The sequence below is a fragment of the Typopeltis vanoorti genome, chromosome 1 (assembly GCF_054136105.1).
Source record: "Typopeltis vanoorti isolate ZY-2024b chromosome 1, IOZ_Tvanoo_1.0, whole genome shotgun sequence".
Classification (NCBI taxonomy): Eukaryota; Metazoa; Arthropoda; class Arachnida; order Uropygi; family Thelyphonidae; genus Typopeltis; species Typopeltis vanoorti.
Window position 1 is genome coordinate 62,952,269 of NC_143549.1, and position 23,853 is coordinate 62,976,121.

Consider the following 23,853-nt stretch of genomic DNA (forward strand, 5'->3'; position numbering starts at 1 on the left):
TTTCTTTCCCACTTCTCTACAACCAACCACATTATTGAATGGAATAAAAGTCTTATGCCATATATAGAAGAAAACTACCATTCCAGATTCTTCAAAGAAGCTGCTACAGTTGCCCGTTCCACAAATAACCTCAACAGGAACAAAGGTTTAATCCTACCAGACATATGGAAGACTTTAATTAGAACAATAAACACACAAGAAATGAACATCAGTGCAAAATACAAAATGCATCTCAACAAGTAACTAATCATTACTGTTGAATCTGCACTCTGATTTTAAATTTTATGAATAGTCAGACGGCCACAACTGTTTAGTATGAACTATTACTAATAATTTCTCTTTTCTTTGTGTTTTAACTTTAAGTTACCTCTTTCCCCGGAAGATGTAAGTCAAACGACTTACGAAACTTGTCAGGTCTTTTATCAATTCACTGTGTTTTATATAGCTTATTATATATAAAAAAAAATACAATGCAATGACCGGAATACATCATATGAAGTAAATCATATATCTGCGACACACGTATTGTTTCACGCGCACTATTTTGTTATTGAAATAGAATTGCCAGTTAACATTTTGATTGTAATTTTCGTTTTCTTTGCTTTCCTGATTGTACCCTGATGAAGCCGACAGCATAAGCTGGCAAAACTAGTTGGTAATTAAAATAGTTATTCACCTACACTTGATCAATATCTAAATAATAGTTTATTCTCAAAATTCAGAATGTTGTAAAATAACCTTTGGTGAAGATTTGGATGGAGATATTCAGTTGTTTTGCAGATGATGCAAAGTTGGGACGAACCATAAAGAGTAGTGAAGATGTTGTGGCCTTACAAGAAGACTTGAATAAATTGAGCGATTGGGCATGGAAATAGGCATGCGAGTTCAATGTTGCAAAATGTAAGGTTTTAAAATTTGGAAAACAAAGATGGGATGCAGAATTTATGCTTGGTGAGGATATATTGTTGGAGGTGGAGGAAATAAGGGATCTGGGTGTGATAGTGAATAAATATCTGAAATTTAGGGGACACAGAGCCAAAATTGTGAAGACAACACAAAGGCTTCTGGGAATTGTTGGATCCTACTTCATCTTAATCTGTACCTTGGATCCGACATGTTATTTACTACGATGTTCTTAACCTAAAAATAGTTGCTAGTTGGTTTCCAATTCAAATATAGAGAAAATTTATATTTAAAGACTGCGCCAGTCTTTAAATATAAATCAACCCTCAACTATTTCTCCTTAATATATATACTGGCCGAGTATATTTGACTTACTTAATTTACCCACTCTGGTTCGAATATTTTATGAATGGTGCAGTAAAAGAGATTCAGGCAAAATACAACTTTTGATTAACAAAAACAAACATTTAATATAAGCTATATAACACATACATAAATACTACTTCTAATTTAAACAATAAAAACAAGTCAAACATTAAGCCAAGTCAATCACATTAGTTCAACCTTCCAAGCCTTCACATACACTTTCTCAGCTTCTGAGTTACAAAGTTCCTACACATATATAAATATAATAGAACTTCCTATCTAATCAGTTTTCACACACTTCTCAGTCATGCTATAAGTTCAAAATATCGCAGGCACTAATAGTTGAAAATATCTCTCTAACAATTCTTAACTTCAACTCTCAATCACGAAGAGTTTCGACAGTTGAGGTTAGGTTAAGCGTAGCGTAATTAACACTCAATTCTTCAAGCATTGAAATAATACACTAAGATAGTCCTTACCGGAAATAGTTCCTAGTACATCAAATACGTTGTGAGCAAACTTTTAAATTATTTTTATTTCACTTAAGAACACATCTACAAGACTTATCCACAGTTATAATTAAAACACTATCAATCGCACTTCAGAAATCCAGACATCGACTGCAGGGCAATTCAACTATCCTTGTTACCACTCATAAACTAATTAAAACACTGTGCGGTTCTCCTTAGGGCAAATCGGAAATAAGCCGCAATTCTAGAATAGCCGGGTTCATTCAGAATTCTTCCTTAAACATCCAGCTTTTTATTTTATCCGATTGTAGTATTAATTTCCTTTTTATTATTACTGCTCATTATACTTTCAGCTAACTATAAAGCTCGTTTCGTCCTTGCTCACTTATAAAAAAATATCCACTCAACTCCTACCCTTAAGAACCTTTTATTTACTTCTACTTCTCTAGTTTATCTCCTTGCTACCTTTTACTTCCAAAATTCCCTTCCGACTCCCCTACTACGTATATATTTTCTCTTCTTATTTAGCCCATGCTCCCTTCCACTCGCACTCGTTTATTTCATGCGTCTCTATGACAACCGATAAATGTAAACATTCTCGCGAATGTTACATTAGGCTATACCACTACATTCAGTTATTACATAACGTTAAACTTTCACAAACAAGAATAAATAGAATATTTGCATTTCAATAAATGCGTAGTTAAATTACAAATACAAGTTCTTATAATATTGACATAACAATAAATAAAATAGCTTAATAATATTTAATACAGAATCTTATTACTATTAACACATATCTTTGATTAAACAATTAAATATTAGATATAATTAACGTAATTACATGATATCAAATTATAATTTTATTTACATTAAATAATATTTACAAATGTAGCCTTTGTGATGGAAGATCATGTTGGATTCTGAAGCAAATAATAATTACTCTAATATCTACATAATCAGAATCCAACAGAATGATGCGAGGACACTGATGTGTAGAAGTAGAGAGATTCTTGTTCTGTTGTATAAAGCTTTGATTAGGCCACACATGGACTATTGTGCCCAGATTTGGTCACCTGGTTTCAGAAGGATGAAGAGATGTTGGAAATGGTCCAAAGGTGACTGACTAAGGTAATTTCTGACCTCTGAAATGTCGAGTATGAGGAAAGATTGAGAAGATGTAATTTGCAGAGTCTGATGGACAGGAAGAAGAGGGGAGATATGATAGAGACCTACAACTTGGTAAGGGGTTGTTATAGGATCAATGCTGGAGAGGTTTTACAGAGAATAGTGGGAGATCAGGGGAGAACCAGAGGTCATCCCTGGAAACTGTATAAAGAGGGTGCGAGAGGCAGGTTTTTTCGTGCAGAGTTGTGAATGACTGGAATGTCTTGCCTAAGAATGTGGTGTCTGCAAGGAGTTTGAGTGTGTTTAAGACATGGTATGATGAGCTGTGTGTGTATGTAATAAAAGGACCTCCCAGATGAGTCTTTGACTACATGAGGTCTCGGGGTAATAATAATAATTATTTAAATTAAGGGGATATTAAATCCCACATTATTTCAAAGCCAAATAAGAAACTCAAAGATCGGAATCAAAGAGTTTCATGCTGAATATAGTAAACTATAAAAGTTTCGGCTGATTGTAGCGTAAGCTAAAGCACATAGTTCAACACTAGGGCAACTCATAGCAAAAGGTGGGTAAAGTTCTGATCATTATTCTTAGTATTACCCATAATGTAAAACACATCTCCTAGGAGATGTATGATATTTTACATTATGGTGGAGGGTCACTATCCAGACCGGTTTTGACCTTTATGAGATCTCATCAGTGAATAGGTACAGGTAATACTGACGTTATAATGAAAAGAATTTATATACTTTGCTATATGAGTTGTCAAAAAGGTGCACCCATAAATTACTTAAATAAAAGAGCCAATAGGCTTCACTTCGGCGATGTAACATTATTTAAATTAATATCCCCTTAATTTAAATAATGTTACATCGCCGAAGTGAAGCCTATTGGCTCTTTTATTTAAGCAATTTAAATAATAATAATAATAAAAACTAGCATACATCTGGACATACAAAATGACACTTATAAGCTGGGCTCCAGAAATCTATTCACCAAGGGCGAGTTATCAGAGACAACTGGCAAGTAACTTTTCAGCCACATTCTAAATGCATTTAAAATCAACAATTTACACTTTTTTTTCATTTTAAAACATCTGATTCACTATCGAGCTGCTTGATCAAGAAATAAAAGTATTTTCAACCAGGAAATAGCATCTTATGCACTTAATAAGTTAATTCCTTCATGGAGTGTTTCTTCCTGACAAACAAAAGTTTGTTTGCTTGAAGATACTTTCAAAAAATACCTTGCTGCTGTCTCTGAAATGAAGTAATTCACACTTTATGACAACAGGTGGCACTGTTTATCTCATCCTCTGTTATAAACTAAAGCCCACCATATGTCTGCAGATTAATATAATTATTCTCACATTGTATTTTGAATAACTTGCAAGTTATTGCAATTTTTATAAAAATCAGACATACCATTAAACAAATTAATACTAAGAATTTAACAAGACCAATTTTCATTTGTTTCTCTATCAGCTGCAATTCTCCCAACACCTCTCTTTAACTCTTAAGTATCTATGCAGCTATAATGTAAAACTGATGTTCGTTTGTCCATCTGAACAAAAGAACATAAGACTTCCTCAGTTAACACAATAAGAGGTTGCATGATGGAGTGAAAACCTGCCATGGTGGAATGCTATTATGTTCAGTGTGTGGATAACATTGTGAAGATTCATGCCAATAGCTTACAAAATCTCTTTAACACACGTACTAAAATAATGTATGGCAGTCTGATGTGATACTGAGCATCCCAAAGCAGAGAAAAGATATTAGTCCACAGACTATTTTTTAGGGCATTGTCAAGAAAACTGTTTCCATCTGTGGCAAAGCAAGTTGATTCACCTAAAGAAAGACTTTGAAAGGACGAAGTGTAAAAAGCATCAGCAGCTATTCATATTTCAAAAGAGAAAAAAGCAGGAAATTAGCAGCCTGTCCAAATGGCAGTCGAGCTTTTTTGGTCTCTCACCAAAGCAATCGGCCATAACTTCTGCCCAACGCCATTCTCACCTGTATCATATCCAGATAGCTCCATTGCATCATCTCCTACAGAAAAGGAGAATCTCCTGAACTCACACTTTGCCTCCAATGCATGCACAATTGACAATAGCAAATGCCCCCCCCCCCCTAAACCATTCCAGATGCCCAATATACAATGCCCCCCTATATCCTTTTGCCAGAAAGAAAAACACTGTCTAAATTAGACACAAAAAAGTTTCCTGGCCATGATGGCATTCCTCCAGTTGTCCTGAAGGTTTGAGCACCAGAACTGTCTCCTGTCCTATGTCGCGTATATATATACTGTCTTACTCCACTGGTATCTATCCCTCAGCCTGGAAATTGGCCTATATTCAACCCATTCCCAAAAAAGGGCGACAAGTCACTTGCCGTCCAACTACCGTCCCATCTCGCTCACCTCAGTCCTGTCTAAATTAATGGAAAAAATAATCAAGTCCCAACTCCTACACTACCTTGAAGCTACCTGTCTAATAAACGACCGCCAGTAAGATTCTGTCGCTTCTGATCAATAGGAGGTCTGGTCACATATGTCAACCATCTCTGGTCAAATGCAATGGAGAAGTTTGGTGAATCTCAAGCGGCTGGATTTGATATTTCCAAAGGCATTTGACCAGGTCTGGCACAAGGGCTTACTCTTGCCAACTCACTCCCCCTACTTTTGCACAGACGATCGGTCTCTGCACTATGTGTTTTCTACAAATATTTCCAAGGAAAATGTTCATCCGAAAATGTTAACCTGTTTGGAAGCTCACTATGTGTGGTGGTGGATGACTCCTTATCCTCTCACCATTCAACTAATGCCAGGGTTCCTCAAGGATCTGTCCTCTCACCAACCCTCTTCCTACTATATATATCAATGACCTACTTAGCTTATCTCTAACCCAATACAAACACAGTTTTGCAGATGACAGCACATTGCACTCCTCTCTTTTTTTTGACAAAAATTACTCCACACAACTCACCTCAATCTACAGATCAGCAACCACCACTGCACTTAATTCAGACCCCCAAGCCATCCTCCAATGGGATTCAGATAACCTAGTCAATATCAATGCAAATAAAACCCAATAATGTCTCATTTCTCATAAAAAAGAACCAGTTCCTCCAAGTATTATTTTCAGCAATAACCCAAATTTCCAGACAATCTGAGATTTCTCTTCTTGGAACTACCCTGCTATTAAGCCTCTTCTGGCACAAACACATAATAACCATTGCATCCTCAGCTTCTAAAAAAATAGGATTTCTCTTTCGCTTAAGACATTACTTCACCCCTGAACAGCTATCAACCTTTATGCAAATCACAAATCTGCCCAACCATTGAATACTCCCATATATGGGGTGGGCCCCAAAAAGCTCCCTCAAATTGCTTGACTCCATACAGAGGAAACCAATCAGGCTTATTAATGACCCATCTCTTGCCAACTCACTCCCCCTACTTTTGCACAGACGATCGGTCTCTGCACTATGTGTTTTCTACAAATATTGCCAAGGAAAATGTTCATCCGAAATAGAATCAATAATTCCCCCACTTAGTACTAAGCTCGTTGGAACACGTGCAGCTGCTGCTCAACATCGCTACATAGTGCACCTTGAAACCCACAGAACAAGTTTCTTCTCCTCCTCCTTCGTCCCTTCAACTGCTATATTATGGAACAGTCTTCCCCCTTGATGTGTTCCCTAGGGAATACAATCTACTGTCATTCAAATCTAATGTGAACAAGTACCTTCTTTCCCAACCCATACACGGTACTAATGTACTATAGGTTGATCTACTAACCCCTTGTGCATGGGCTCAACATAAAAATAAATAAATAAATAAAAAATTAAATATATATATATATATATATATATATTTTTTTTTTTTTTTTTTTTTTTTTTTTTTTTTTTTTAAATATCTGATCCACACACGAAAGGCCACAAGACCTATAACACATTAGTGCCGTGTGTGGCCAAAGAGGAATAGAAGAAAGGAGGAGTCTGTTCACATTTTGCTTGGACAGCTGAGGGTTGTAATCTTTGTGGAAGGCAGAGAGGGAGAGACTATTCCAAAGGACAGAAGTAGATGGAATGAAAGAGGAGGCCGTGAAGTTGGTTTTGTGAGTTTCACGATGGACTGTAAAAGAGTGTTGATTAGCAGTGATTCTTGTTTTAATGATTTTGGAGGAGTACATGAAGTTTTTTGGCAGCTACAGAAGCTACAATTGAAATATGGTTGTGCCAGGAAAGATCAGAGGTTAACCCAGATGATAACCTTAATGTGAAGGTCGAAACATCAAGTGTTCATTTTGGTTTATATTAAACTAAAATTTTACTTTAATGTGGTAGTTGTTTCCATAATTTTCATGATGTATACCTCATGATCTGTCTTGATCATTTTTGGCTGCTTGGCACTCTGGATTCCATTTAAGGCTTGGATACGAATAGAAACTGAGATGTTTTTTGAAACTGTGGCTGTTGCTGTCTGGACAACATAATCTGTTACATAACTCATGGCTTCACTGCCAGGTGTTTAACTGACTACTTTAGCATTAAATTTTGCAAGATGAGAAAAAGTGTTCCAATCAGCCTTATCCATTTTCCACACTGTCATTCAGGTAAAAGAACATAGTTCCTGTGAAGATGTAGTGCAGATAAGGAAAATGATAGCTCCTATAAATATTCTATTGACATCTAAATGCGAAATGTAAAAATTGCAGTACAAATGGGCAGGCATAAAGAGAAGATATTGACTATTATTAAGAAGGGAGAGATCCTGACTGTCAAGCATTCAACTCAATGATAACTTGTCCATTCATGTGGACAAGTTATCATCGATAACTTCCATAATTGTCTATTTCATTTAACTCATAATTGGTGATAAATAGAACATACTATAATAAAAAATCACATGGATAGCTAGGTCGGCCGAGTAGTTAGTGTATCCACTCTCCAGCCAAAAGGATGCAGGTTCGAATCCCGCCGTTGGCATGGATGTTTGCGATTATCTGTGAAAAATACTAGTAGTGGTGGTGGATAGATGGTGTTGGTGTAGTTGGTGGATTGAGTGGTGGAGACAGAGAACTGTAGAGTAGGTGCCCTCCCTCGATGAGTCTTTTGGACTCTCTGGAGGTGTCAGTAATAATAATAACAACTATTGCTTCCAAAGCAGTATTAGGCTGGACAAGATAGAAAAGTGTATGACTGCCCACTCCAGGATAGCTGCTCCACCATGAGCTGGACACATCTAGTTTTGTCCTCCTGAACAGTGAAATTCCTCGAGGTGGGGTTCTCACTGAGTCAATATGTTTCCTGCAGACAGAAACAGAAGGATCTAAAATAATGGTAAATCTTACCATTATGTATTGATTTAGGGAAATATGGATGGCCAGTGTCAATCTCTTCCTCTGGCAAAAATTTAATACATCATCTAATGTGTCAGGATCATTTGGTCAGTTAACTTTCAATGGATACAGAGGTAGCCATTATTTATGTGGGGATGTCTGGTGGTGTATCTTTCATTGATATCCTTAAATACAAAATTAATGACGGAAAATCTCACTTAAAAAGATTTTTTTAATAGTATAATTTTCACCTGTGTCACAGGCATCTGCAGTACATGTTAAGCTGAAATTAAACGATAACTGACAATTCCAAAAAGCACCACCACCTAAGTAGCTAGTGTAAAATAACTAAAAAGGTCAATAAAATTTCCTAACAAAAAAAAAAAAAAAAAAACATATATTATCCCTAAGGTAAAAAACTTTTCACATCTTTATCTCATCCAGAGTTTCTTATTCAAAGTAAAAGCACCTTATGGTAGCAACTTGTATAGGTAAGGTTGATAAGGCTCTTACTAAAAACCTTGGTATTTCAGGGTCTAGCTACTCACTGAGGAGACCTCAAAAAAGGTTGAAACTCGCCTGGGTAGTGACCCCCCCACCCATAACGTATAACAATATACATCTCCTAGTGAGATGTGTTTTACATTATTCACTAAGAATAGTGATCAGAGCTTTACCCACCTTTACCATGAGTTGCACTACCTCTAGACTTGAACTACGTTCAGGCACAAACTTAACTGTCTTCCTTACTTGGGAGAAGGAGCAAAAAACCAAGTTTATAAAATTACTTGGTATCCTTAATATATATATATGTAAAAAGTATTTTACCTTGGGTATAATAAATGTTAAAGATACCAAGCTATTTTAAACCTGGTTTTACTCCATTTTCCAAGTAAGCAAACAGACAAATAAGTCAAGTTTGCATCTGCAAGTGTTGCAAGTCTAGCTGACCCTGCACGTAGTGCAAGACCAAGGCAACTCATGGTAAAAGTAGTATAAGCTCTGATCACTAATCTTAATATTTACCCTTAATGCAAACACATCTCCTGGAGGAGATGTACGATGCTTTGTATTAAAGGCAAGGGGCCACTACCCAGACCGGTTTCGACCTTTATTGAGGTCTCATCAGTGGGAGCCAGGCTAGAAATACCACGATTTTAGTAATACAGAGCTTATATAAGTATATGTGCTTTGCATTAAGGGTAAATATTAAAATTAGTGATCAGAGCTTATACTACTTTTACCATGAGTTGCCTTGGTCTTGCACTACGTGCAGGGTCAGCTAGACTTGCAACACTTGCAGGTGCAAACTTAACTTATTTGTCTCTTTGCTTACTTGGGAAATGGAGTAAAACCAGGTTTAAAATAGCTTGGTATCTTTAACACACACACACACACACACATATATATACACATACACACACAATAAAAAGTTAGGAAAGATTAGCTGATTTGTAAAGTACTATCTCCCATAAAGGGGATAGATGTAAACCATCAGATCTGTTTAAGTTAGGAGAGTGGAATAAAGTTTCACATGTTTCTTTATAAAGCCGTTCTATGAAGAAATGACTTTTGTGAAGGACTCGTCTTTTTCCAATGGACTATGTCTGGTTAAGATGGCATGTACTGCAAGTCCAGACCGTTCAGGTTTAAGGTACTGAATATAAGATTGGTGTTCTTCTAGTCGAATAGAGGCAGATCTTCCTGTTTGTCCGAAATAAGATAATCCACAAGAGCAAGAAATCTGGTAGACACCTGGATAATTAAGATGTGTGGAAGCTTGTCCTTAGGAGAAGTAAGAAAGGTGGAGATTTTTCCGACCTGTCGAAAGGCAACAAAAATATTCAGTGGTTTTAAAACTTTTGCTATACGTTCACTAATGCCATGTACATAAGGGATAGGGATGAGTGTTATTTCTTCTGTATTTGAAGAGGAAGACATTAAAACTACTCAAAGCTCTTTTGATGAAGGAATTCTTGTATCCATTAGATAGAAAGGAAAAAGTAATATATTGTAGTTCTTTCTGTAAGAGATCATCTGAAGAACAAAAGAAGTTGGCCCGATGAACCAGTGTTTTAATAGTTCCTGCCTTTTGACTGGGATGGTGATGAGATTCAGCATGGATATAATGGCCAGTATGAACAATATTATACTATTAAAAAAATCTTTTTACGTGAGATTTTCCGTCATTAATTTTGTATTTATATGTCTACTCACGGTATTCCCTTACTAAGAGTTATTGATATCCTTGCCGCAGTTTTCTTGACAAGTGGGATCATTTTTGGAGTAGTTTCTAGTGTGAGACCATAGGTCATGTGACTGGTACACTCCACAGAGAAACACTCACAATCATAAAGTTTGGGTATGGTGAAATTATAAGATGAAACAAACATGAGTTTAAAGTGCTGTCTATATTTTCTCAACTGTCACCTTCTTAGTATAAGAGGATTTCAGGAGTTATGATAATGGTGGCTAGCTTCCTCTTTGCATCCCAATATATTTTATTCTGCTTTTATCTTCCGTATTTCTTTTTCATCTTTCCACTTCTGACACGCATAAGAGTGGAATTTAGATGATCTCCCTGAAAGCTGACACATTTAGCTTCTTTGCAGAACAGATTTATTCATGCTCTTTACTACATTTAAATGTCAGAAATACTGCCCATATTTCTGACATTTAAAGCATCTCAGTGGATTAGGGATGTAAAGCCTAAGAGGATAGTTTAGTCACCTTGCTTTTATAGATGGAGGTTTAGAAGTATCAAAAGTGAGGTTAATGTTCCTGGTCAGATGACCATCTATATATCCTAATGTGCCTCATACCTGTCACTCCCTGATCTTTAAGCTCTGAGCATATCTCATCTGGAACATCAATGAGAGATCCTATTTTGAGGTATTACTGTAACTGGCATTCCACCCATTGATGTTGCTGACATGTTTTCACAAGAATATCACCAGAATGTAGAGTTTTTTTTTTTTTAAATTGTTTTCAGAGATCCTACCAGTCCTTCAAAACCCTTTTGAATAAAGAAACATTTTCCCTTTTGGTTTTCTCACTTGTTACATGAATGATGACAAACACTGGTACACTGATATTGTTGTCAGGTGTTTTTGGTTTCTTACTTCTTATCACATGATGTATCTACGGTATCAGTGCTTGTGTTAAACTGTGAATGAAATTATTTTGTATGTTTTTGTTCTTCATTCACATTTAACATAATCTACCATATACTAAGCAAGACTTGTTTATATATTATTTGTTAATCCCTTGATTAAGATTTATTATTCATGTAATTTTCCTTGAAGTTCTAATAATAATTAGAAAATTAATCAAAGATATAATAATAGTATTAGACTCTGTATTTAAATATTATTAAGCTATTTTAATTATTACTATGTTAATATTATAAGAATTTGTAATTGATAATTTAACTGCGCATTAATTGAAATGTAAATATTCTCTATTTATTCCTACTTGTAGAAGTTTAATGTTATGCAATAGCTCAATTTTATTATGTTTTGTTTTGTTGTCATGGAGACGTATGTAAGTGAGCGAGCGCGAGCTTGGAACAAGGCGTGAGGGAGAAAGCTGAAAGACTGGAAAGAATTTTAGTTAAAGAGATCACGAGAACAATTTAGGCGGGAAGAATGGATATAAAAAGGAAGAACACTGAAAATATAGAGATTAGAGGGTGAAAAGAGAGAGAATGAAAAATTGGAGGATGAGGGATTCATACTCAAAGGATTTTTGTTTGGTGCCAGAGCTTCCCACACACAAAAAGAGCCAGTCATGGACAACCACTAACCAGCAAGCAATAAATACACTGTGAAATGGAATGCTAGGTTAGCAATCCAGCAAGCCTTGGTAGCAAACCTTGCAGGCAAGCCCACTAACAAATTGATCATAGCCAAATCATCCAGAATCCAGCCCCCCCCTCCCTTTCCAAATGTCCAAGAGTCACACTGCACAGCAAATATGGCAGCAGGGTATTGGATACTAGTCTGGATACTATCCTATCTGGAAGATAGGATAGTAAAAGACTCAGGTGATGTACAGTGAAGAATACAGAATTTGAAAAGCAAAAAAGAAGAGGCACAATGAAACGGCCAGTACCATCACGGGGGGGGGGGTCTCTCCACTACAAACGGGGGGGGGGGCCTATAAGAACGTGAAAATGCAGCTAGAAAAGATTATATCTGACCAGAAATGCTGAAATATGGATGTGTAAAAGAATTATGGTGGCTATGCTGCATAATTCACAAGGAAGCACCAAAAATTAAATGCTACTAGGTTCAAAGAGGCAGCCTCTCTACCATGCTGCTCCAATACTATTTGGTGTTGGGAATCTGAGTGCTGATGAGGAAGTAGGAACACCAGGTGTAGGGTGAAGATGTTTCCAAATCAGCACTGCCACTAGGTACCGGCATTTCTTCAGTGAGGTCGTTTTTATGAATAACTCAGAACAACTCAGAGCAGTGGATTATTTGACTCAGGGGGTTGAAGAAAGCAACTAGTTGCGAGACTCAAGTGAACTGCAAGATATATTGGGCAGCGATTTTCAAATGACATTACAGCCTCAGGTACCTCCAGGGACCCCTGTCTGAAGGTTGGATAAAAATTTTTATATGTAAGCATATTTATTATTATTATGTGACTCCTCCAGGGAGAACATCTACTCTACAGCTCTCCGTCTCCACCACTCCATTCACCAACTACAGCGAACTGCAACTACCATCATCATCATCATCTACAGCCCACCACCACCACTAGTATTTTTAGAGACAATCAAAACATCCATACCCACAATGGGATTCGAACCCACAGCCTTTTGGCTGGAGAGTGGATACGCTAACCACTTAGCCAACCAGGCTTGCTGAGTGGTTAGGAAGCTAAGAAAAACTGCATAACTTATGACCATGCTGAGTTTAGGAGAAATAGGAATTGTCAAGATCAGATATTTACTTAAAGACAGTCAGGAAATCATTGGATCTATAAGTTTTGCAGACTTGGATAAAGGCATATGCTTCCATAGAGCGACTGGAAGAATAATAGGTTAATATACCCTTCAAATGTAAAAGATTTGAGTTTAGTCATGATGAGAGGAATCTTTATATAGACAGTTTTCAAGGGTGCCCACTACTTCCACTCTTATTCATCTATGGCAGTGATTTTCAACCTTTTTCATAAAATGTCACCTAGACTAAATTATTAAAATTCTGCAGCACATATATTCTTTTAATTTTTTTGCCGATCTGGCAAAAAATAGGTATAATTTTGATTGATTTACATACAGAAGATATTAATAACAGTAATTACTTATCCTTGTTGGGGGCTTCGAGGTAATAAATGCGCAAATTATGACATTATTTCTTTCAATTAATTTGTTCTCACAAACCTCGCAGGCACACCTGAAGACCTCTCGTGGCACATCGGTTGAAAATCGCTGATCTATGGGGATCACAGTATGAAGATAAGTGGCGTAATAACCTCATATCAAAATCAGAAATTCAACTCACACACAGATAATGACAAAATATAAAAACAATTAGAAGAGTTTTTTTTTTGTTTGTTTTGTATTATTCCCCAAAAGGAAATCAGCGACTCCTTTAGCCTTGACCAACTTGTTTGCTATTATTAGGACAATATCCACTCTCAGCTGTCAATAATAGCCGAACCTATAGCTACCAATTATTGTAATTACACGGATGAGAGCATGGCAAATAACTGCTGCCATTATATTCTTAAAACTTAACTGGTATGTTCAGTAAAAAAAAATTTATGCAGGGTTATAAGCCTATGCCTCTGAGATTAAAAAGACTTGACTGTCTATGCCAAAGTTGGACTAACTCTCTGAAACTGACAAAAAAGGGGCTAGTGACTACAATCAAGGCTTCAATGTCATTCTTCTAGCAGTCTAACATTATGGAATCAGAACGTTTCCATAAGCTATACAGGCACCCATGCCAACATTAGTGCACTCGGGGGGGGGGGGGAGTTGAGTAGACAATTTGAGAATACACACTACGCATCACATATGCCCTATGACTGAGCATCTGCAATGATCACTAATTCATAAGTATGATGACTAATATTTAAGGAATTGACAGCGTATACTAGAAATATAAATTAAATAAACTTTAATATATACTTTCCGATATTTCGGCAAACGTCACGTTGCCATCTTCTTGAGAACTTACTACAAAGACACGTGCACACAAGTACTAATAACAGCAAATGAGACTGAAGCTAGGAAGCTAACGTTTTCCTAAAGTCCTGATGGTGCCCCCTGGCGGGCTATATTGGTAGTTCTTGGCCTTTGGGCTGAAGTTCTTCTGATAAAAGTTTCCCAAATTTGGGGCAGTCTCATGCATCCAAATTTGTTGAGGTTTGGCATGTTCCTAAGGGCCGAGGCTGATTCCATGAATAGTCTTTCATACTTGAACTTGCTGTGGTGTATTACTGTGGCTTTCTTCCATCTTATTCTGTGGCGAGTATCCAGAGCGTGGTCTGCAAGCCCAGAGTGGCTGTACTGGTGAAACGGATGTAATCCTTGTGTTCTGAGATTCTGATATTTGCTGTCCTGCCTGTTTGGACAAAGCAGGACAATTTACAGCTGCAAGGGACCTGGTATACACCAGGTAGGTCTAGGGGAAGTGGTTGGTCTTTAGTGGAGCGGATAAGGGATGCCAGTTTTCTATGTGGTCTGTAACAAGTGGACAAGTCATGTTTTTTTAAGATTTTATTGATTTTTTCCGAGGTGCCTCAGATGTAGGGAATGGTGATGGATTTAGAGTAATCTTTTTTGTGAGGGGGAGGGGGTGGTGGGTTGTGGATAACTGGGCTAAGTATTTTTTGGAGGGGGTAGCCATTGGCTGAGAAAGTGTCACGGATGTGATTTAGTTCAGTGGTTAGGGCTTGATCATTTGAACAGATTATTTTTGCCCTGTTGAATAATGTCTTAATAACACCATATTGTTGTGAGGGGGGGTGATGGGATTGTTGGTGAACGTATCTGCCTGTATGGGTGGGTTTTCTATAAACTGAGAAAACCAAGGTTCCATCAGGTTGGTAGGTGACTAGTGTGTCTAGGAAGGGGAGGTTATTGTTTTCCTCTTTTTCCAGGGTGAACTTGATTCTAGGGTGTTGGTTGTTTAAGTGTGTTATGAAGGAGATGAGTGAGTCCGGGCCATGTGGCCAAATAGCGAAAACATCATCAACATAGCGAAGCCATATGGTAGGTTTTTGTGGGGCTGAGTTTAAGGCTTTCTCTTCAAACGTCTCCATGAAGAAGTTGGCCAAGGGTGGGGAAAGTGGTGAACCCATGGCTGTCCCCTCTATCTGTTTGTAGAATTTTTCCTGCCAAATGAAATAGCCTGAGTTCATTGTGAACTGAAATAGGGCTGAGATATCGGGAGGAAATTTTGCTTGGATTAGCTCTAAGGATTCATTGAGGGGGACATTCGTGAATAGGGAGGAGACATCAAAACTGACCGTTATGTCATTATGCTGGAGTGTAAAGTTTTCTATACTGGCTTTGAAGTGGGCTGAGTTTTTTGTGTGTGATGGTGTATTGCCAGTATAGTGTGAGAGCGCTTTGGCTAAATGCTTGGCTAGTTTGTAGGTGGGGGAATCAATGCCATCCACTATGGGACGTAATGGCACATTTTCTTTGTGTATTTTTGGGAGCCCATATATGGAGCCCATATATTCGCCAACTTCCAAACCACATCGCCAACGATATTAGATTGGATGTAGCCTGTGTTCTTCATAAAGCAAAACCTCCAAAATCCAACATATCCATTAGTGAATACAAGTCACTACAAGAATTAAAGAGAAACAAAGAAATAGTGATCACCAAAGCGGATAAAGGGAACGCCACTGTGGTACTCAATCTTAAAGACTACACAGGTAAGCTCAAGGCTTTATTATTAGATCATTCCACTTACCTCCCCATTGATTACAATCCCACCAACTCACAAATTAGAAAATTGCCAAACAGGCAGGACAGCAAATATCAGAATCTCAGAACACAAGGATTACATCCGATTTCACCAGTACAGCCACTCTGGGCTTGCAGACAACGCTCTGGATACTCGCCACAGAATAAGATGGAAGAAAGCCACAGTAATACACCGCAGCAAGTTCAAGTATGAAAGACTATTCATGGAATCAGCCTCGGCCCTTAGGAACATGCCAAACCTCAACAAATTTGGATGCATGAGACTGCCCCAAATTTGGGAAACTTTTATCAGAAGAACTTCAGCCCAAAGGCCAAGAACTACCAATATAGCCCGCCAGGGGGCACCATCAGGACTTTAGGAAAACGTTAGCTTCCTAGCTTCAGTCTCATTTGCTGTTATCAGTACTTGTGTGCACGTGTCTTTGTAGTAAGTTCCCAAGAAGATGGCAACGTGACGTTTGCCGAAATATCGGAAAGTATATATTAAAGTTTATTTAATTTATATTTCTAGTATACGCTGCCAATTCCTTAAATATTAGTTATCATGTTTAACCAGCGTATAAGCCTCTCAACAAGAATAATTCATAAGTAGTAGAGAAATGGAAGACCCAACACAATATAAATTTTAAAAAGAATTTTATTAATTAGGAAAAGATTTTTGAAAAATTTTCTATTTTTTTCCTTTGGGGGGGGGGGGGGGGGACAAGGGCCCCCTTCCCCCTGAGTGCACCACTGCATGCCAATACTATATTCTTAAATAAATCTAGTACAAGGCTTTAGCACTGACTAAATAAATAATTGCTGCAACAAATCAGAGCTTTAAGGGAGGGTGGGGATGTTGTTAAGTGGCCATGCAGACATCAGTGAGGCAGTTGAGTAAGAATGTGTATAATACACCTGAGTTAGGACGAAGAACAAACCAAAATGGGATAGTTAGTATAAGGCATCAAAATAAGGCTGGGGCTAAGAGACTTCTGCATTTTATGTACACTAATGCCAGGAGTATTTGGAATAAGGAGGAATTTTTGGCCACTGGTTATTGGCATTAGTGAGACATGGTTAACAGAAGATGATATAGTTAGTGGGATAGAATGTGAGGGGTATAGTGTTTTCAAGAAAGACAGAGAGAAAATAATGAAGGGAAGGCATGTTATTGATAATAGCTGATGAACTGCAGCCAAAGAGAATAGAAGTTCAACTTCAGGATAGCCTCAAATGTGCTATTTTCACTATCTGGTGTGAGATTAAGGCCAGCAGAACAAAATTTATAGTTGGGTGCTGCTATAGACTAGGCGATGGAATAGATCATGGAGACAGTATGCATAAGCAAATAGACTCAATGAGTGGAGGACAGGTAATTATTATGGGGGATTTCAACTATGATAACATTGATTGGAGGGAGGAGAGGACAAATGGGAAGAAAGAAATTAATTTTATGCAGTTACTAAGGGATAACTATCTGAGACAGCATGTAATGGAATATACTAGGGGTTCGAGAGTGCTTGACGTAGTAATTGCATCTGAAAAGTGACTGTTATAAATATGACCATATTGTCACCAATTGGTGAGAGTGATCATAAGGTCTTGATCTGGGAAGTGGCTAAATGTGTGGAATTTTCAATTAAGACAGGGGTACATGTGGAATTACCAGGCTGGTAAGTATGACGAGCTTAGGAGATTGCTTGGATCAGTGCCATGGCATGTTAAACTGCAAAGGCTGGATGTTGATAGTGCATGGTAAGTGATTAAGGAGCATTTGAGGGAGGTAATGGCTGACTGCATACCTAGAGTCCGGAGAGTAAATCAAGTGGGAGTTAAATGGATGAATAACACCATTAAGCTTGAGCTGCAAAAAAAGAAACAATTGTGGATGAAATTTAAGAAGAAAGGTGACCTGCAGGCACATGAACAGTACAAAGCACAGGCCAGAAGGGTAATTATGTGGTAAGAAAAGCAAAAGCAGATTATGAAAGGAAATTAGGAATGCAAGCTAAAGTGAATCCCAAACAGTTCTTTCGGTATGCTGCAAGTAAAAGAAAACATATATATGACAAAATGATTCTAAGGAATGCGAATGGCAAAGAGGTAACTGAATAGGTTGAAACAGTAGAATCACTAAGCGAACACTTTGCAAGAGTATATCATCCAGGCTGTGATATCGCAGGAATGAGAGAAAGAATGGCTGATACAGGAATTGAAGTGAATGAAATGGAGGTGAATAGTATATTACAGAACCTTAATGTAAATACATCCATGGGATTGGATGGTATACAGCTCGAGTCTTACATGAAGCGGCAAAGGAATTGTCAGTTCCCTTGAACATATTGTTTAATTTAAGTCTCAGCTCTGGGTTAGTCCCGAGGGAGTGGAAAGAGGGGAAGATAGTTCCATTGCATGAAGGCAGTTCCAAGACTGCTATTGCAAATTACTGGCTGATCAGCATATCAGGAATCATTCTTTTGGAGATATTAGTCAAGAGCAAAATACAGGAATGGATAGATGAAAATGGGATACTGTATGGAGGACAGCATGATTTTGTGAAGGGTAGATCATGCTTCAGTAACTTGCTAATATTTTATAATACAGTGACAGCTGAACTGGATTAAACTGAACAGTGATACTGCTTTAGGACTTTTGCTAAGGCCTTTGATAGGAAACCACATGGAATTCTAATCAGTAAACTGCAGCACATGGGGATGGATATAGGGTTGGTGAGATGGATAGGAGGGTGGCTGATGGAGAGATATCAGAGAGTAGTTTATTCAGGAGTGGAGTTCAAAAGAAGGCCTGTTACTAGTGGTGTGCCGTAGGGTTCTGTTCTTGGACTACTGCTATTTAATTTGTTTATTAATGATATAGGAAAGGATCTGAGAGGAAATGTTCATTTATTTGCTGATGATGCAAAGTTGGGTGGAGCAATAGTGAATGCACATGATGTCAAAATTTTGCAGGATGATTTCGACAGATTGGTAGTCTGGGGTAACGAGAATGGATGTCGGTTTGATGTAGCAAAGTGTAAGGTTATGCATTTTGGGGTGAAAAAATTACCAGCAGTATATCTATCACATTGATGGAACTGTACTCCAGGAGGTTGACGAAGCGAGAGATTTGGGTGTGTTGGTGGATAGGGAGTTGAAGTTTAGGTGGGGGGGGGGGGGTACATAGCAAAAGTGGCTAAATCAGCTCATCAGATCACTTGGTTACTGAAGAATACTTTGACGAGCAGAAATAAGCAAGTTATAGTTCTTCTTTATCGAGCCTTGATAAGACCCCATCTTGACTACTATGCCCAGATCTGGGCTCCTGGGTTTCTTCTTGATGGGGATGAGGAAGAAACGATCCAGAGGCGAATGACCAAGATAATAGTTGGTCAATGGAATGAACTTTACGAGAACTGGATGAAGACCTGTGGGTTACAGAAATTGGTTGATAGGCGGAAAAGGAGTGACGTGATTGAGACATTCAAATTACTGAAGGGTTTTTACAAGATTAATTCAGAAGAAATTTTTCAGAACAAGTCTGGTGATGGGAGAACTAGGGGCCCATCCATGGAACTGAGCAAGAGTATAGTTAACAAGGATGTTAGAACTAGGTTTTTTACTTGGAGAGTGGTGAATGAGTGGAATAAGCTGCCAGAGTTTGTGTGGGTGCCATGACTGTAAATGAATTCAAAGCAAAGTATGACAGATACTGTGCAAATGCTGAATAGTTGTTCTTGATATGATGTTCAGGGCCTCCCTCGATGAGTCTAAGGACTCCTTGAAGTTGTCTGTAGTAATTATAAAATTTGGTATGAAAATCAGCAATAAAAAGACAATTATGAAAACTGGATGAAACATAGAAAATAAACTGCATTTTTAACAGAGAATATATAAAGTATTTCAGCTAATTTTGAGTGAAGACAAATTCAATTTGGAAACAGATGATAAAGTAAAGCTGGTATAAATGGTATAATTCCATACAATATATTTATATGGAATAAGTAAAAAAGTCGGTCAAAATATAAATAAAAAAAATTGCTAAAACTATCTATATAAAAGACAGTGTTCAAATGAATCTAAGAGCTGGGTTAGAAATAAAACGGTTAATCAAAGACACACTACAGACATTTTTCTAAAAACTATGTCTGTGGTCTGTTGTCTTTGATTAATATCTATAAGATCTATAAAAAAGAATGTTTGCTCATGTTATCATAAATAGAATTTAGCTTGATGTAGTTTCTAAATAATTAATTAATTTGTAATTTTTTTTTTCACTAGAGGTCATGCCAATAGAATAACCTGTGATCAAATCATTGTTTCTCTAGCTTACTATATGTAATGTACCTCAGTTTGTACTGTATATTTGTATATGCTCCAGATGATGATCTTAATATGAAGATTGAAACGTCGGGAAATTAAAAGAGTTATTTATAACACGGTTGTAAAGTCCATAATTTCTCTCATCCTGGATGGGATTCCAAGAGAGCAATGACATACCATTCTTGCAAAAGTACTACAGGAGCTGGTACTCCAGACATACTCATATGGTCCAAAATTGCAGTTTCTCAGTGAGGGCAAAGCGGTCTTTTATGGCATCCAATGATGCCATATATGCACCCTTCCTCAAATCCTCTCTCTTTATATCTGTATATATCTCTTTATTTGTATATGTCACATGCCAGTGACATATATAGATAAATGTAAAGTTAGCAACAGGAATTAGGTGGAAAGCACCTAATTCCTGTCGCAGAATATATAGCAGCAGTGTCTAAATGTATTCCAAAAGTCAGGCGAGATTAAGCAGGTAATCTCGAAGAGGTATATAATAATCACTTACATGAAGAATATAAAGAGTAGGAAGGTGACTTAAGGCAATGAAAGAAAAAGTATAGAAGGAACAATCTAAGCCAATCAGGTCAAGAAAAATAGAAGTTTTGTAACAGGAAGGTTCAAAAGACTAAAGAAGGGTGAAATTGCTTCACTAACGAGGGGAAGACAAGACTGATACTTCAAATTACAGGACGGACTATGTATATGGCATAGTGGTTAAGGTTTGGGAGAGAGCTAAATTTAGGATAGGGCTTATAATAGCCAGATTTTTTTTTACAAGGATTTGTATGTTTTTTTAAAGGAAAGGTGAAGTATAATTGACAAAGGAAATGCATATATATTAGCATATCTAGATTCTGCAAAAGACTTAGATAAATTTTAAAGCATTTTAAATACTACATAAGGTAGTATTTAAAATGTTAAAGATAATATGAGGTGAATAATCAGCTGCTGATAGTTATCAGCCAGCTAACTGTCAAACAATTAATAATATAGTCACTAGCAGAGAGAGAGATGTTTGTTGCACAGAAGGCATGAGACACATTCTGATATATCTCATACCACAAATGCATTGACCAGCTTCCCCTCCCTCATGGGCTATAAATATCTCGCACAACTTTAGTGAGATTAATATAAAATAAAAAATTAGTAAACCTGTTATTTTTATAAACCTAATCTTAATTATACTGACATGATAATTAAGTTATGCTTCCTCAATACTGGGAAATGCTAGTATTTATTAATGTTTTGTAATAACTTTTGTTTATTTGGTTAGAATTTATAGAAAGTAACCAAGCCTATGAAATCACTATATTATGTCTGTTAACTGTTTCTGTTTTCTAGCTAGTTTCTGTGTTCCTGCAGGATGAAAAAAAAACAAAGTTTCCAGGAGGGGAATCTATTACTTCCATATGAAAAATGAATAATAATTTCAGTTGAAAAGCTCTTATAAATGAGTTCTCATATCCCAAATGCGACTCAAAGTCATATAATGACATGGTGGTAAAGGGAAACTACTTCTATACAAAGATGCAAAGACCAGCTAACTCATCCATATATGAAAAGCCCTTATTACTGTGTACATAATGATTAAAACCTGGACATTTCCAACCAAAAGGCAACAAGGATTTGTATGTTTTTTTTTTGCTTTGTTAGATGTTCAAGTTTGTTACTTGAACAGCTGAAAGATGTTCAAGTTTGTTACTTGAACAGCTGAAAGATGTTCAAGTTTGTTACTTGAACAGCTGAAAGATGTTCAAGTAACAAACAAGGTTCCATTCTCCTTAACCACTTTTCTTCAATACTCGTGTATTATATGTTTTGTGACCGCTTATATAAAGGGTTTATGTATATATTTTTTAAAAAAATTACCCATCTTGAAAGTAACAGGAACCCAACACTCAGAAGATTTAATAAAGATTAACTTCAACAAACAAAAACAGCTAAAAAGAAAAGTTTAAGCATTTTCAAACAAAGAAAAATTTAAATTATGCCATGCACTGAACAGGACATACAGGTTTGGAGTTGACAAGGCTGATATCTATTCTCTTTTTTGATCTTTTTCCTATAATGTTTTTATTTAAAAAAAAAAAAAAAACACTCATCTTTCTTTATGTACATGCTTTGTTTTGAATAGAAAAAAAATACAATTTTCTGTAATGAAAAATGCAATAATCTCTTAATTAAAAGGGGAAAGTGTCAAAATTAAAAATTTTCATTTTGGCACAAATTATTTCCTTCAAATACAGAAAACTGGCTACTGTCCTCACAGTTCGTTTATATCTACATTCTTTCCAAAATTAAAATAAAATAAGATAAAAATTGTTGATAAGAGTAATATTTTAAGGTGGTTGTGTATGCATGTGTGAGGGGAATGCTTCATTTGTAACTTGGCAGATTTAAAAATGTCCTTCTTTCCCAAACACTGACATTCATTTAATTTGGATAAACATTTTTTACACAACTTTAAAAACTAATAATGACAAAGATTGAAAGATACATTACACGTCAAGTCATACCCTAATAATTTATCATTAAAATTCTGTTATTAAACAAAGATCAACCTACAGGATTCATTTATGTTTATAACAATCAACTTTTCCCCCGGAATATGTCGCTGAAATGAAACCTCATTTTACTGATCAACATAATATCAACACTTTTTTGTTATTAATCAACATATAATACCGGTTCCAATAATTTTCGGATTTCGAAATAAAATCGGAAACATTAAAGCATATCAATAACAGAGAATAATTATGAACATATCGTTCTTAAACAGGATGCACTGTATATTTTTTTAACCTTTGGAAAATAAGCATAAGCTAAGTAAAACAAAAATAACAACAAATACTTGTTTTCCCTACTCAATAATAACAAATGAATATGTGTTATGTTATAAGGAAAACTCCCAGCGAAAAATACCTCGAACTTTTGAAATAAAACATATCACTAGGTACGCTCTAATGAAGAAATATTTAACAAACGCCACAAATGGCAATCGTCTTCTACACAGAAACTCATAGTAAGCATGAAGTCCAACTTAGTTCATTATATATATTACTCATAAGCCATTCACAACGACTTGGGTAGCAGGAGGCGGGGGAAGGAAATGGAAGGGAAGAAGAGAGAATTGCCGAGATGGCAAGCATTCATGCCTTTTTTTCTTTTTTGGCGGGCAATTTAAACATGACAACTCTAATCAAATACAGCTTAATTTCAGACATTTACAACAGGCATTCACTACTCATCAACGTCATATTTCTTATCGCTATTGCTTGTTTGTATGATAAAATACGCCATTGTCAATAAAAAATAAATAAAATAAAAATTAATGTATAGTTATTGTTAATGAAGAGGAATACAAGT

At 36.6% G+C, this 23,853-nt stretch overlaps 1 protein-coding gene across 2 annotated transcripts in view; it reads right to left on the reverse strand.

Annotated features, from left to right (window-relative positions):
* The window catches only part of LOC150110032 (clathrin heavy chain 1-like), a 244,312-nt gene extending 220,674 nt beyond the window's left edge, over positions 1-23,638 (reverse strand). For both annotated transcript variants that reach the window (XM_090390818.1, XM_090390808.1), the window contains exon 1: positions 23,410-23,638. The gene's annotated coding sequence lies outside the window, so the exon portion shown is untranslated. The remainder of the gene's footprint in view (positions 1-23,409) is intronic.
* Positions 23,639-23,853: the final 215 nt, after the last annotated feature.